Source organism: Capsicum annuum, chromosome 11 (genome assembly GCF_002878395.1).
Source record: "Capsicum annuum cultivar UCD-10X-F1 chromosome 11, UCD10Xv1.1, whole genome shotgun sequence".
Lineage (NCBI taxonomy): Eukaryota > Viridiplantae > Streptophyta > Magnoliopsida > Solanales > Solanaceae > Capsicum > Capsicum annuum.
Window position 1 is genome coordinate 60,927,701 of NC_061121.1, and position 15,811 is coordinate 60,943,511.

The window sequence follows — 15,811 nt, forward strand, 5'->3', positions numbered from 1 at the left end:
TAGAATCTATTCTGGTCGCCAAGTAGAATTGACATCCTATTGACTACCAGAGTATAAGCAACTTTCAATATTCACCGCTTTAATTGTGAGGATTATAAAAGTGAGTGTATACGAGTGTCGGTAAGAAAGCTTTACTACTAATCTTGTTTGTTCATTTTGTAGGTACAAAGGTTATATAAGGGGAACATGTCTTCGATAACTGGGGATTATTATGACTACAATATGGGAGACTATGATTGTAGTTTTCCAACAATCTCCCATCTTTTCTGTTAGCTAGTATGCTCTCTTACTTCCCATTCATTAATCTCTCTATCATTTAACATTTGTTATATTCTTCAAACAATTTATATGAACGTAGTTTACAGATAGATTTACAGCACTGTCATTATTCGTGTCACCTATTTTTACTATTATTGCTAGGCTAAATCGTTCTCCCTCAAATTTGAATGTAAAGTTCACTTCTATCCCCATGATGTTTAATATATTATGTGTTTCTTATCTAGTATATAAATATTCCTATACATTTTGTAGTAACGAAAACATGAAATAAAAAACTAGATAAAGATACAAGATTTAATGCAGTTTAGATATGAATGATCCTACATTCACCAGAGAAAATTGTCTTTCTCTTATTAGCAAAAATGGTGGAAATCTCAATTATACCTTAGAGAACTGTTATCTCAACTTTCTACTCTTACAATAAATAACTCTGAATTTGTGGGATGATTTTACAATAAGAATGGTCATTCTTTTACAAATGATAAAACTTCGGCTCCAAGTAATAGAACTTGCTATCTAAGCATTAAATAAGAAAAGAAAAATAAATACAAATTTTTTTCTCCATAAGTTTTTTTTTGCTCCCCAAGTTTACATTCTAACCAAGTAAATTGACATGTGGAATTTTCTTCAACGTGGATTAGACCTCACAAAAACAAACTCAACTCTTTCAATCTCCACCTTCGTTTGTATTCCGAGAATGCATATGAACAACTCCAGCCAAAACTTCTAAGTCTACTGAGCATCTCCATTGTAAAAAACAAGAAGAATCAAACCTTTTGTTGAACATAGTAGCCCATCTAGCAGCTGTTCTCCCAGAGTTGCATTAGTTGAAGCATACTCCCACCAAGTTCTTGCAGTGTGCAAACTTGGTGTGCGAGACTATCTTGGTCAACATGTCTGCAACTTATCATCTGCGATAACCTTCATGACCTTGATAGTTCCCTCTTCAACGACATCTAGAACTAAATAAAATATGACATTAATGTGTTTGGTGTGCTCATGAAACTTTAATTTGTAAACAAATAATAGGGGTGGCATAAATATCAAAAAATTGAAATACCGAATCGAACCAAGTTATTTTAATTTTTCGGAGTAGTTTTGGCCTTATTTTTTTTATAAATTTGGTATTTTGATTTTGGTTTTGGTTTTTAGGTTGATGTAATTCGGGTTTCATTTTAAGTCAAAATTTTTAATATACTTTTAAAATTATTATATATATATATATATATAACATATATTTATTATTTAATATTTATAATATATAAGCCCATTAGCTATTTAGTCTTTAGGCAAAACCCACTACAGCCTACAGCCCAAAGCCCCAAAATTCAAATACATTCGGTAACTGAAATCGAAAGTTACTTTTTGCACAACTGAAAGTTATTGTATAATCCTTCATCTGATTTTTGCATTGGAGGTGATTATTCTCATTTGCCACCTATAAAACTTTATAATTTTATATTATTTTTCTTTAACGTAAGAAAGTTAAACTAGTCCAATATATAAATATGATTTAGCCCATTAAACTAGCCCAAAACTAAAAAATTAAAATTATTAAACCGAAAAAGAACAGAACCAAAATTTACATAAACCAAACCAAACTAATCCAGTTTGATTTTTGATACACCTAATTTCATGACCAAAAATAAAAAAAATGAAATAAAAATACCTAACCCGAACTGAAATGCCGAACTCCTACCCTATCAAATGAATAACACTTTGACTATCATATCTTAGAGTTGATTCCAGTCGAACCAAACTCATCAATTTTGCCACCAAACTTTTTAACCAGATAGCTTCTTTCACAGTTTCTGTTATTACCATATATTCTGCCTCTGTTATAGACAAATTAACAATCGACTATAATATTAATTCCCAGCAAACAACATTACCAATAAGAGTAAATATGTATTCATTTGCGGATATCCTTTTATGATCTCCTGCATAGTTAGAATCATATAATCGAGAATTGAAATGCCTTTACTTTTTTGAAAGGTTAGGCCAACATCAGAAGCTCCTTTGAGATATCTTAATAGCTGCTTGATAGCTTCCTAATGCCTCTTTCCTGGGTTGGCCATTTACTTGCTTACTACATCTATAAATTGAGCAATATCTGGACGTCTTCATACCATAGCATACATAATTGTACCAGCTGTGCTAGCATAATGAACTTGTGACATATGCTCCACCTAATCCTTTGACTGAGGCATTTGTAATTCTAAAAGTTTAAAATGAGGAGATAACAATATACTTACAAGCTTGCTCATAGGTATATCAAATCTTTTAAGAACCTTTTTGATATACCTATTTAGAGAATATGTACAACACTGTCTTCTCTTGAAATCTCCATTCCAAGGATTTTCCTTGTAGCTCTCAAATCCTTCAATCCAAATTCCTTGCTCAACAGTTTCTTCAAAGAATCTTAGTGATATTGTTAGCAGCAATAAGCATATCATTAGCATATAATAGTAAATAAATCATTGAGTTACTAGACATCTTTTTGTGATGTACACAACTATTAAATACACTCTTTGAGAATCTACGTATAGTTATGAAAGAATCAAACCACTTGTACCACTGTCTAGGGGATGTTTCAAACCGTACAAAGACTTTTCTAGTTGGCATACATGATATTCTTTTCCCTCAGCTAGGAAACCTTTAGGTTGATCCATATAGATTGTCTCTTCTAGATCACCATGTAAGAAAGAAATTTTGACATCAAGTTGTTAAAGCTCCAAGTCAAATTAGGCAACTAATTTTAGTAGCATGCGAATTGAGCTATGCTTTATAGAAGAAGAGAAGATCTCATGGAAATCAATTCCCTTTTTCTAACTAAAACCCTTTGTACTAATCTCACCTTGAACCTAACATCTTCTACTTCAGGAATTTCCTCTTTTTTCTGTAGACCCATTTGCATCCAACTGTCCTCGTCCCCTTTGGCCTTTCAACTAAGATCCATGTATGATTTTTGTGAAGAGACTCCCATCTATTCCGTCATTTTGCAGCATTCTTACAAGAAGTTACTTTCATATATGATAAGGGATCAAGATCCTTAATCTCTTCTTCTGCAACTACGGATGCATATGCAATTAAATTTGATTGCTTTATAAGGCATTCTAATTTCTGTATCTGCTTTTTGTCTCTTCCCTTCTCAATTTTATATGGTTTATTAACAACAAGTTCTTCATGATCTACATCTTTTGACACATCAACTTGAGTCTCTTAATCTTTTTATATGGTAAGCACTACCTTTAGCTCTACTTACTCATTGTTCTCATTTCCTGACTACTCCATATAAACTTTATGAGGATTAAATATAGAGGATTCATCAAAGGCAACATCTCTAGTAACTACAAATTTGAGCAAAGACAAATACCAAAGTTTGTGTCCTTTTGCTCTATCCACATATCCTATGAATATGGCCTTCCTATCCCTTGGTTCAGGTTTTCCTTCATTAACATGATAATCATTTGGACACCTAAATTCTCACAGGTATGCATAGTTAGAGGTTTTACTTGACCATACCTTATTCAGAGTCTTAAAGTCAATCACTGATATCGGAGATCAATTAACAATATAAGAAGCAGTGAGATATGTTTTAGCCCAAAACACTTTGGATATTTTGATTTGTAGGAGAATACAATGATCCTTTTTAAGAAGATTTCTTTCATCCACTCGACAACTCCATTCATCTATGGTGTGTGCCTGACTATCTTGAGTCTTGAGATCTTATGATCCTTGTAGAAATAATTAAACTTTTCACTACAAAATTTTAAGCCATTGTTTGCGTGAAGTTTCTTGATTTTATGCTCCATATGATTTTCAACCAAAATCTCTGCTCTTTAAATACTTCAAAAGCATCACATTTTTCCTTCAAAAAATTCACCCAACCCTTACATGAAAAATCATCAATGAATTGTGAGAAGATACCTCTTTCCATTATCGAGACTCATTCGGTGGATACAACTACTTTTAGAGTTTGACATAGAAGTTTGGGGTAAAAAGGGTATTACAAACTAGGTTGTGGACCATTTTTCAATATTAGAGGACAAAAACATGTTGATAAAGGTGTTGAAACCTCAAAAACTTTTCTAGATAAATAATTTTTCACAATAGACACACAGGAGTTGTTATGCTATGCTAACATGGTAAATTTTTAGTAAGCGATGTGTATTATCTTGATACATATAAAGAAAGAAAAAGGTGGATCTACCATGATAAGTGATTCTTTATGTGGGATGAACTATACCTGTACAAGTTGGGCCTGACCAACTAGTAAGAAGGTGTATTCCCTAATAGGAGGTAAGAGTGACAATTAAGAGCTTTTATTCTTCCCCATATGGTGACCATCATAGTGGTGACAGAATAACAACTAAAATATTATAGTCACATTTTTATTGGCCCACTTTGTTCACAGATACACAAGCATTCATCAGAGCTTGCGATAGTTGCCAATAGACAAGGAACATATCCAAACGTCATGACATACCTTTGAATGGAATTATGAAGGTTGAGTTGTCTGATTGTTGGGGCATTAATTTCATGGGATCCTTCACTTCATCTAAATGAAATAGGTCCTAGTTGCAGTAAATTATGTGTATAAGTGGGTGGAAGCAGTTGCACTTCGCACAAATGATGCAACTGTAGGGGCAAAGTTCGTCAGAAAGAGCATATTTACCCGTTTTGGAACTCTGAGAGACATCATAAGTGATGAAGGTAGAAACTTCTGCTACAGCTTGTTGAATAAATTGTTGGAAAAATATAATGTGAAGCATAAGGTAGCTACCACGTATCACCCCCAAACAAGCAGTCAAGTTGAGGTGTTAAATCGAAGATCAAGGAGCATTTGAGATAGTTCATGTGATTGCATATGGCATGGTAGAAATTAAACCAATTGATTCAAACAAGACATTCTCAGTAGATGGTCAAAGGATAAAACATTACTATAGAGGTGTCATTAAGCATAAACAAACCTTTATTGTTCTCAAGGTTGATTGAGCGGACATTTGTTGTATCCTGACATTAAATTTGGCTCTGCTCGGGAGGCATCTCAATTTAACAGTTTCTTTAACTGTATGTATTTTTTATTTTATAGGACTTGAAAAATACCAAACACGGGGCAAGTGAGAAAGTAGATAAATTTCAAATCTTGTTCCACCCTTTCAAAGCAACGCAATCAAGATTCAAAAAATTCTCAAATCTCGTGCCACTGCTAACTTTACAAGTGTGGCACAGAGAGGACTAATGCACAAGTCTAAAACTGTGGAAAAATTAGCACCACTTTTTGCTTTTCCAATTATGGCACGGGGATAAGTTTAAAAAATGGGTTTTTAGAAACATACCTGAACACCTCTATTCCCTGCTTTCCATACCTTTACTCTTGCAAAAACATAAACCTCCCCAAAACTTTAAAGAATTTTTTAAGTTGCTTTACTTTTTACAAATCAAGAGTAAGAGTAAGCAATTTCTCGCCCTGTTTTACCTATAATAATGAGAATCTTTCATGATTTCTTATTATCCTCTCCCCCGGAGTCATATGTTCTTGAAGTTTAAGTGTGGAATATAGGTTTTGAGTGTGTGGAGGGTGGGAATTACTTGACTTTTTTCTTTTGGGGGGGGGGGGGGTATTTTTATGAATAGAACTATAATTCCCTATGAAATAGGGAGGGTTTCACACTCTCCATTGTTCTTGAAAGAAGGAATTAAGTTCTATATACACAAGGTGTTTGATAAAATGTCTTGGCCTAATTTGAAGTGTTTTTGTGAATTCTTGAGTAGAAAATCACTCATTATAAGTTTTGAAACCTTGGGAATCCAATTAAATCTGAAAATTGCAAGAAAATAGTTCTTTGGACTAACTTTATACACTCCACTTTCCATATCGGTTGTGTAGAATACTTAGGTCTAAGTGTGGTGATTTATACCTATATTCCTTGTTGGATATATGAGTACTAATATTTCTAATTTCTTTTATACAATATGCACCATGGGTCGAGCAAAGGGCAAGAATGTGATCTCTTCTTCTTTCCAACCTCCAAGTAAAAGAAACAAAGAATCTACACCCTTCTATCAAAAGAAGAACTACCAGAGAGGGTTGTAAGAATCTAGTGATCCCTAACCCAAAACCTTGAGTAAAGACCACTTATGATCTTTATTGCATCAAATGGTGGGGTAAAATAGTATAAGGTTCGAACACTCCGATTATACTCATGAAAGGGCCATTGATGAACCTACTTTACAATGGAATTTTCCACTGATCCCTCAAGATATAAAAGGCATGGGGTGGTTTGAAGTGTTGCAAAATCTTAGGCTTTTGAATCTTGATGTTGTTTTAGAGTTGTATGCTAATCTTCTTCCCTACCTTGATCCAAGGGCTTATGATGATTTTGTGACAGTGAAGGGTGTTAGTATGGAGGTGCCGTGTTCGAACTAGTGTTGCATACTTGGAGTTTCGAACCATCCAACTTGTAAATTGGATGAGTTTATCAGTGGTCCAGTATCTATACATCAGTGGGGAAGGACGAGAAATAACTCCCACAACTACATGCACATGAGCAAGTTTCAAAAGCCTACTAGTCTATGGTTAAAAATAATAAACTACAAAATCATGCCACTTGATCACTATAAATATATGAGCAATTAAAGGCCTGTATGATCTATATTTTATGATTAGGAAACTGATTAATAGCTGGCACTGGATGTTACAGGATATACACAAAACTAGGGAGAGTGCAGGCATTTGCTCGTATTTTGACAACACCCTCACTGCTCTAGTCTTGTGTATTCAACTGACATAGTTGACCCAAGTGAACTACAATCCTCTCTGCAAATATAGACACTCTGGATATCTCTAACATGCAAGGTACCAATGATGGTCCTAAGAAAAAGTGGGCAGCAACCAAAGAAAGAGAGGTGCAAGCCAAATCATTGTCTTTGATGTACTCTATGATGAAATATAATATTGTCAAGAAGGGATGGATTTCACCGAGATGAATGCTAAATTTCCCTTGCTTTGTATTTCATGGTAGGTTATGCAGGATCAAGGTGAACTCCCCAAAAATGAAGATCTTAAGATACAAGATTGAATGAGTAGTGCTGAAAAGAAGGGGGAGAAAAGAAACTAGCCATACCTGTTGATACAAAGGATGAGGAGGAGTAAACTGAGAGTGATGAACATTGAAGTTAAGATGTAAATCTTGGTAAGAGTAAATCAGAGAAAACAGTTGGAATTGCACACTATGTATGAACATTGAAGTCAATTTCAATATAAACTTGATGTTGATGGCTCTGACGAGGAATAGGCTCTAGAGGGCATCTGGGAGTATTTCTTACCTCACTTTTATTTTAATTTTTGCTTTAAAAATATACTGAGGACACTACATGGCTTAAGTATGGGGTGGGAAATGTGTATTGTAACACTATTTTTAGGGCATGATGTTTATGCCATAGGATGTTATTTACTTTGAAATAAATACAAAAAGATTATTTTTTTTGTTTTGTTAGGTTGTTTGGTTTGTCTTTATTTTAGTAGATTTGCAGTCCTCATAAGCGGCATAAAAATACACCCCTCGATTTTTCTTTTTAATTTTTTCCGAAGGAGGGCTTTTGAACCAAGTAGTTTTCATTTTTAGGAGTAAGAATGATTTTTCCCTCAATGGATGGTTGATGACTATTGATAACGCTCAACTTACATATCAAATTAAGTGCAAGGCGGTCGTTGTCAGTATAAACCCAACAAGAGTCGGAGTCGAATCCACAGGAATAATGTGAATGGTGATCGAGTGAGTTCGAAATAAAAGTAGCTTGCTAAATTCAAACCTAAGGTACAAATATTTTGGAGGAATTTTAAATGTTTTTGAAAAGATAACAAACTAGGGCTTCTAAAGGACTAACTCAAGGCTAAGAATAATTAGAGCATAATCAATTAGGAACGGATCTTGGGGCTATGCCTTACTAGAGGCTACTAATGTGTGGGTACATAAAAATCAACTTCAAATCTTAGTTAAAGAATGTGTGGGTAGGCTCGGTTAGGGATTTCGATCCTAGTCTTTCAACAAAGTACCAAACTATTACCTATGGATTCTTTCAAATACCTCGTGGGTGTAGTCAACTAATCATCACAAATCCTCAATTGGGCATCCCTACTTCTAGTATGATGCCTAAGATATATCAATTACACAATTTATCCTTATTTTTAAGACAATAAAAATGGAATAACTTTTACCTATTCTTATTGTCCACAAGTGCTCGTGTCACCCACATCCCTCTTTCAAGGATGATGTAGGATCTAGATTACCTACATCTCTCTTTCAAGGATGATGTGGGGTTTAGGAAAATTGGGGCTTTCACATACAAATTCTATTTTAAAATCAAACATTTGTAAAACCCAACAACATTAACTAAAAATTAAAGCTAACAATCACAACCCACACACACTTTCACCCTATTCAAACATAACCCCAAGAGGAAGAACTAGCAACTCATAAAGATAATAAATAAAAATATACCAAAATCTCCATTAATTTGATTCATGGAAAATAAAGAAAATGCAAGCCATACTCTAAATTCCAATGAATCCTCAATGAAATTTGTCAATTGTTTACTTAGGAGTCACTCTAATGCCTTCTTATCTCAAGATTAATACAAATTTTGCTCCAAGCTCCAAATGATAAGAAAAAAAAATGAAGATGAAAGATAAGATAAAAGATGGATGAAAATGAGTTATTAACCCCTATTTTTGCCCCAGTTTCACATTTGTCAAATATTATGAAAATTTCACCTTGCTCTATTTTTGTCCTATCGCGATCGCCATTAGAAGACTTGACTGTTGATTGCGATCGCGACCCTCAGGCCACAATCGCGATAACTGAGGGTCGATTCTTGGGCTTGATTTCCAGCATTTGTCTCTTTTCTTTCATATTTCTTTCTTTTGACCTTTTCCTCAGCTCATTTTAATCAAGGTTCTTTGCACATCTTCCCATTTTAGCTTTTACCTACACCAATGAGCATTAAGTAAGAAATTAACAACTAGTAAGTTATCAAATTAACGACTTATTAACTATCTTAAGAGAAAATTAGTTGGCAGTTAGTAATGAGTCTTTAGGATCAATTGAATGCTAGGTGCCCCAGTTAAGTGCTACACTCGACTGAATAACACAACTTGATTTTTAAATTCAAAGGCATGTAGTGAAAATTGAATGACATCTTTTAAGACACCTATGCTCATTTACTTGACTATTATATTATCTTTAGATTAATTAAACTCTCGTTATCTCTTGATTGAGAGTCAATATGAATCCATCTTGAATATAACATGTTCCATATGCATGAGGATTTTTGTGATATTCCATGCCTTCAAATAGATGTCTAGAATTTGTTCTACTATTACTGAAAATACTTATGTTGAAGGCATAAGAATATTATTTCTCATAGTATATAAGATCAATTCTTTAGTATGAGAGTGTATTAGACATGGATTAAGGTCATACAATACCCATAGCACAAAGTCTAGTACAAAGTGTTCTTATCGGTTGAAGTTTGATCTAAGTTTAAACTAAAGCTTACTTCAAATGAGCACTTCTCCTAGAATATAAAGCATTATGGTTCTCAATTCACATCAAATTAAATATCTTTTGAGTTTTCTTTCTAATGCCTCTGACCGTTTGTTAATCCACTTTCAGTGTGAAACATTATAACCATTTTACTAAAGACTATTCGTATTGAAAAGTTGAGGCCGATAAAATGGGATTTGGCCATTGTTGCGACCCTCAGGTAGTACTTAAGCTTTGACAATTTTAGGGTTTTAACTCAAAAACTTTGTTCTAAAAACCTAGAAGGGTAATCTTCCAACGTCTAGGGTGAAAATTATTTGTTGAGGTAAATTCTTTCCTCATTTTTTTGTCTTTCAATACAATAATAGTTAGAATCATAATAATACCTTTAATGGTAGAATTGATTATTAGAACTCTAGGTTCATGAGATTTTTGGGAAAAACCTATGGGTTGGGGTAATATCACCCCAAATTATTTCTCGATTGTTAACTAACGATTCCTAGCATGAATTTATTAATTTAAAATATGAAGTTTGATCATTGGAAACCTTCAATCCAATAAAAATGAAATATTTAGCTTTAAAACTCCATTAATGGAGATAGGTTGAGTATGATAGAACTAGTTAATAGCTAATTGACTTTTGGATAATATTTTAGACCATGTATCAGGATAAAATTAGTGGGTTGAACTCTCAAATTTACTATACAAAGATTAACTGATTAAGTAATCCTATAATTATTTGAGTTTTAGATGATTGAACTAATAGAGGCATGGAGGAAAGAAAAGAGCAACCTTAGTCGGCTTGATTATTCCAAGATCTTCGTTTTAGGTAGGTTATCATTTAGTATGTAGTAGATTTAGGTTAGATATATGTAATAACTATAGTTTAGATGGGATACTTCATATCTAGGCCTATGGGTATGGAGTTTGGATGGATAAAATATGGAATTAATATAAAAAAGATCTATTTGGGTATGGTTATGTTTTTGCATGGAATCTTTAAGGGTATTGTATTGTTATGACTTACTTGATGATTTAGAATTTTTAATATGTTAATGTGAGTGACAATAGAGGAATCAGATGAACTTGTAATCTATAAAACTCATATTTAGTATCTTAAAAAAGGTAAATCCAATATTGTTGTATGTTTGAATATGAAATATTATTGTTGAAAGATAGTTAGAAGAATTGATCATGATAAGAGGGTATGGTGTCATAAGTTAAGAACCTAAAGTCAAGTTTGGATAAGTTCTAGGAAGTAAGATATGTAAACGTGTATGACTCAAGCTAGAATTGTAAGTTGAATATAACCGAGTGGTTGAATAATTGGTAAATGGAATAGTATCTTGAACTTAGTAACGACATGAATTTAAGGGTTGTTAGTTAGTAATAGAATTTACTAATTTTAATAGGAATTAAAGAGGATTAGATTGATGGATGGACTAGGTATGTTGAATTAATGTGTCGATATCGATTTTGGTGGAATATTTGTGATTGATGATTGAATTTGATAATGCTTATTTGAGTGTAGTTGTAGACGAGATTTGACTCTATGCTTATATTTGAGTTAGATTATTCTGATTAACCTTCAGACATACTTATAATTGTTGGGTGAGATAATGTTAAAGTTAAGCAAAATGATTAATTTAACAGTTTAAGTGTTGATGAATGATATATGAATTTGGTTAATGATAATCTTGTATTTTGAGCATTTTGTTGAGGTTCTTACTTGTTAAATGAATAATGCGATCAAGAGTTACGCCTGCACGGATTGATATTAGAATTGGGTACCATGTTGATATGGTACATGGACTCAACTCGTCCCCTACATGTCATAACTAAGGGTCTTTGCTGACCCTAGTATATACAGAAACTATTTTTAGGCATGCATTATTTTTATTGCATTGTTGTATATTTTCTTATGCATAATTGGTTGATGACTGGTTTGCTTAATTCTACATGATTTTATATAAATAACTTATAAAGGAATGATATGAAGAAGATAATCAGTGATTTGTAAGTTGATAGTTTTATGATTGTGTGTTGCCAAAAAGTGTGAACATAAGGTATATCTTGAATTGTGTATAAATCATATACTCTTGTGTGTATAGTTATATATGTGAAGTGCATTGTAGTGTCTATTCTTGAAAAGTTGTTGATGTTATATTAATTATCTTAGTGGTTGGAATACTAACGGATAACAATAATAGAATAGTGAGAGAGGACTATTACAAAATAAAATTAATGAGAGAGAAGTGTCCAATTATTTACAACGAGTGTGTAAGAGGTATGAGCATGGTTGTTCCATAGAAATATGTCATTAATCACACTATGGAGATAAATTAATAATGTTATAACTAAGGAAAAACAGTAAGGTTGGGCGCTGAAGTATATTGAAGTTCATTAACTATTGTCATAATATCTTCTTGATTGCTATATATTGTTATACACTATCTAGCCACGATCGATCAATGATACCTATCAATACGTATGTTTTGTACAGATACTACACTTACTATATCTCTTTTTGGGGGTATAATCATGATTACAGGTCAACTGAAGTTTCTATGGTGTGACAGTGATCATTCTTCAACAGTTCATGTTATTTTACTCTTATATGGAAGTTTTGTCTTGAGTCGTCTTCTTGTACTTAGTGCTCTTGTACCTATTTAGACTAGGTTCTAGGAATTTGTTTAGTTAATTTTTGTAGTTTATTTATTGTAATAAAGTTTTGTTTTAAATAAAAAGTGTTATTATTTACTAAATCTTAAGGTTTAGAAACATATTTCACAGTGGTTAATGGTTGGGCGGTAAGCATTTTCCTATCTAGGATAGAGATGGATAGGTGCCTGCACGATCACATGATTTGGATCTTGACAAGAACTTGCCCGATGTGTTTGTAAAATGAAATGAAGAATGCTAAGTTTAGGAGATGATAGAGACATTTCTTTGGTTAGCCATATTTTTCTTTCTCCTTTACTTGACCTACCCATAATTGATGTTCTTAGTTAACCCCATTGAGCGTTTAGCCTATTCTTTTTGTAGCCATATCTAAAGAAAAATTATTTTCTTTTAATAGATTTTTAATTTGATCCAAAAATCCTAATCTCTTTAATTGAATAATAAGAGTTGAAGAAAGTAAGAAAAAAAGGGGTGGGAGACAATAGTTTAAGATAAAAACCTATAGAAATGTCTAAGAATGTAAGTGCATAAAGAAAACAAATTATGTTCCATTAATAACAAGTAAAAATAACAAAGAAAGAGATAAAAAAACAAAAAAAGTGTTTGATGTTTGAGTACTCCTTACTATTGTGTGTGAGCTTGTTTAAAGATATGGAAAAATAAATAAATAAATAAATAAATATTTGAGGAAAGTAGAAGAAAGAGTTGGGTCATTGAGGAGTGAGCAAACAATGAAAAATTGTGATGTATTGCGCTCAGAAAAATAGTCACTATTTTGTCCAAAATAATTTCTACCCATCCTTTACCCTACATTACAACAAGTAAAGTCCTACTTGATCTTAAGTTTGATGTTCTTCTATTAGTTGAGTAGTACGCAAAGGACAAATTTATGGTTCATCATATGTGACATGTGACCTTCTTTTCAAGAGTGAGCATAATCTTACTTTTATACACAAGTGTGTGTTGTTATGCATTGATGAGTGGATATCTGTAACACTTTTGGCGTGAGGGCACATGATTGACAAAATATAGACAAAGTGTTTGATCTCTTGGTTAGGTAACGTGTATGGGTTTGCTAATATCATGGAGTATGCTCTTGAGGCTAGCAGGTTTTGGAAAAGTTATTCATGAATTTTGATTGAGAATGAAGCATGTGTAATGAAGAACTTTCTATCATTTGTTGTGTTTGTGGTAGCCTTAATTTGAGTAAACCTGATCACTCGTATAGTCTTTTGTTGTGTTTGTGGTAGCCTTAATTTGAGTAAACCTGATCACTCGTATAGTCTTGAGTATCATATCTAAGTCATGAGTGTATAGTTTTGTCACGCCTCAAATCCTATTGGGGCGGAATGGCACCCGTAATCGAGGAGGCCCGGTAGAACCAGCTCATAACCTTATACTTCCCATGCATACCTCTATGACAACCCAAAATTCGGACAGCATCATGTCGCATATAAAAGGAAATAATCACTTGTATGAGCTCGAGCACACATATATATGTATATACAATACTTGGCCGTTGGAGCCATCACGTCTATTAACAAAATACCACCTTGACTGTACATTAGGTCTACAAAGCCTCTAGACAATACACAAAGTTTAACTAAGGTCGGGACACACCCCACCATATAACTAACTTCTATACAATACCAAAAGTGATCGGATATGATACGGAAAGCCCGGAAGCAAACTGGAGCTCACCAAAAGCAGCTGGATATCCTGGCTCCTACTTGCGCGGTGTATGAACTAAGGTACCTGTGCCTGTAGCATGAAATGCAAGTCCCCCATGGGGGACGTCAGTACGAAATATGTACTGAGTATGTAAAGTTGTAGATAATCACATATGATATAGGAGCTCAATAGAAATCAGAAACAAGTGAATAAATCGTAATAGGAGTGGACCATGCTTACTAGAACTTGTGACAACCTGTACATTGTATTTATTCAATCACTTTACCTTCGTTCTTATCATCTTTGTAATCATTACTGTACTGTACTGTGACCATTAGGCTGCCTCTAGTACATATCAACTGGGATCGACCCATGCTAGACTTATGCCCTTGGGATACCACCCATAAACACATAAATAGGGATCGACCCATGATAGGCTTATGCCCCTAGGATACCACCCGATAAGAGAGAACTTCCATCACTTAGTTCAATTAATCTTTGAGATTGTTATTTCGGTCGGCACCACATTTTTGATACTTTGAAACAATGATACATCAATAAGAGACATATAAATATACCATCAATGCAATAACAATGAAGTAAGAACTCATTGGCACATCAATGAAGTATTTTGGAGTCATTAACGCCATAACAATGAAGTAGGAACTTATTGGTATATCAATGAAACGTTTTGGAGTCATTAATAGCACATGGATCTTGTTTGAGTAACCAGATACCTTCTGACATTCATTAGTGCAATAAATATGTAAGATTTAGAAAACAAGTAAGTATTGGAATGTCTTGACATCTTGTAGGGTGGAAACAAGTCCATTGGTAACGTAGGACATCATACAAAATCATTATGGATCACATGTTACTGAATAACTTTGGAAACTTTCTTAATAGAACAATTGTTCACTTTCATGCCAAAGATATGGTATAGAGTATGCTTTACATACCTGACTGTCAACCTTCAACACTAGTCCCAAATGGACTTCTCGTCTTTTCGGATTACTTATCTACAATGAACATATATAGCAATATAGTATTAGCGACCAAATGTCACAATCTAGTATTTAGAGAACTTTGCATATAACTTACAATCACGAAGAGTCTGCAATGCCTGTCGTAAGTGATTGGCATGGTCCTCTTCTGATCTAGAATAAACAAGAATATCATCTATAAAAACTATCACAAATACATCCAGGAATGGCTTAAACACCCTATTCATCAAATCCATAAAAGCTGCGGGTGCATTTGTTAGCCCAAATGACATAACTAGAAACTCGTAATGACCATACCATGTTCGGAAAGCTGTCTTGGGTATATCCTTCTCTTTGACCCTCACTTGGTGGTAACCTGACCTCAAATCAATCTTAGAAAAGCACTTGGCGCCCTGTAATTGATCAAATAAATCATCAATTCTTGGGAGAGGATATTTATTCTTAATAGTCACCTTATTCAATTGCCAATAATCAATACATATCCTAAGCGAGCCATCCTTTTTGCGCACAAATAACACTGGTGCTCCCCAGGGGGACATACTAAGCCTTATGAATCTCTTCTCTAGCAAATCTTTCAATTGCTCTTTCAATTGCTCTTTCAATTCTCGTAATTCTTCTAGGGCC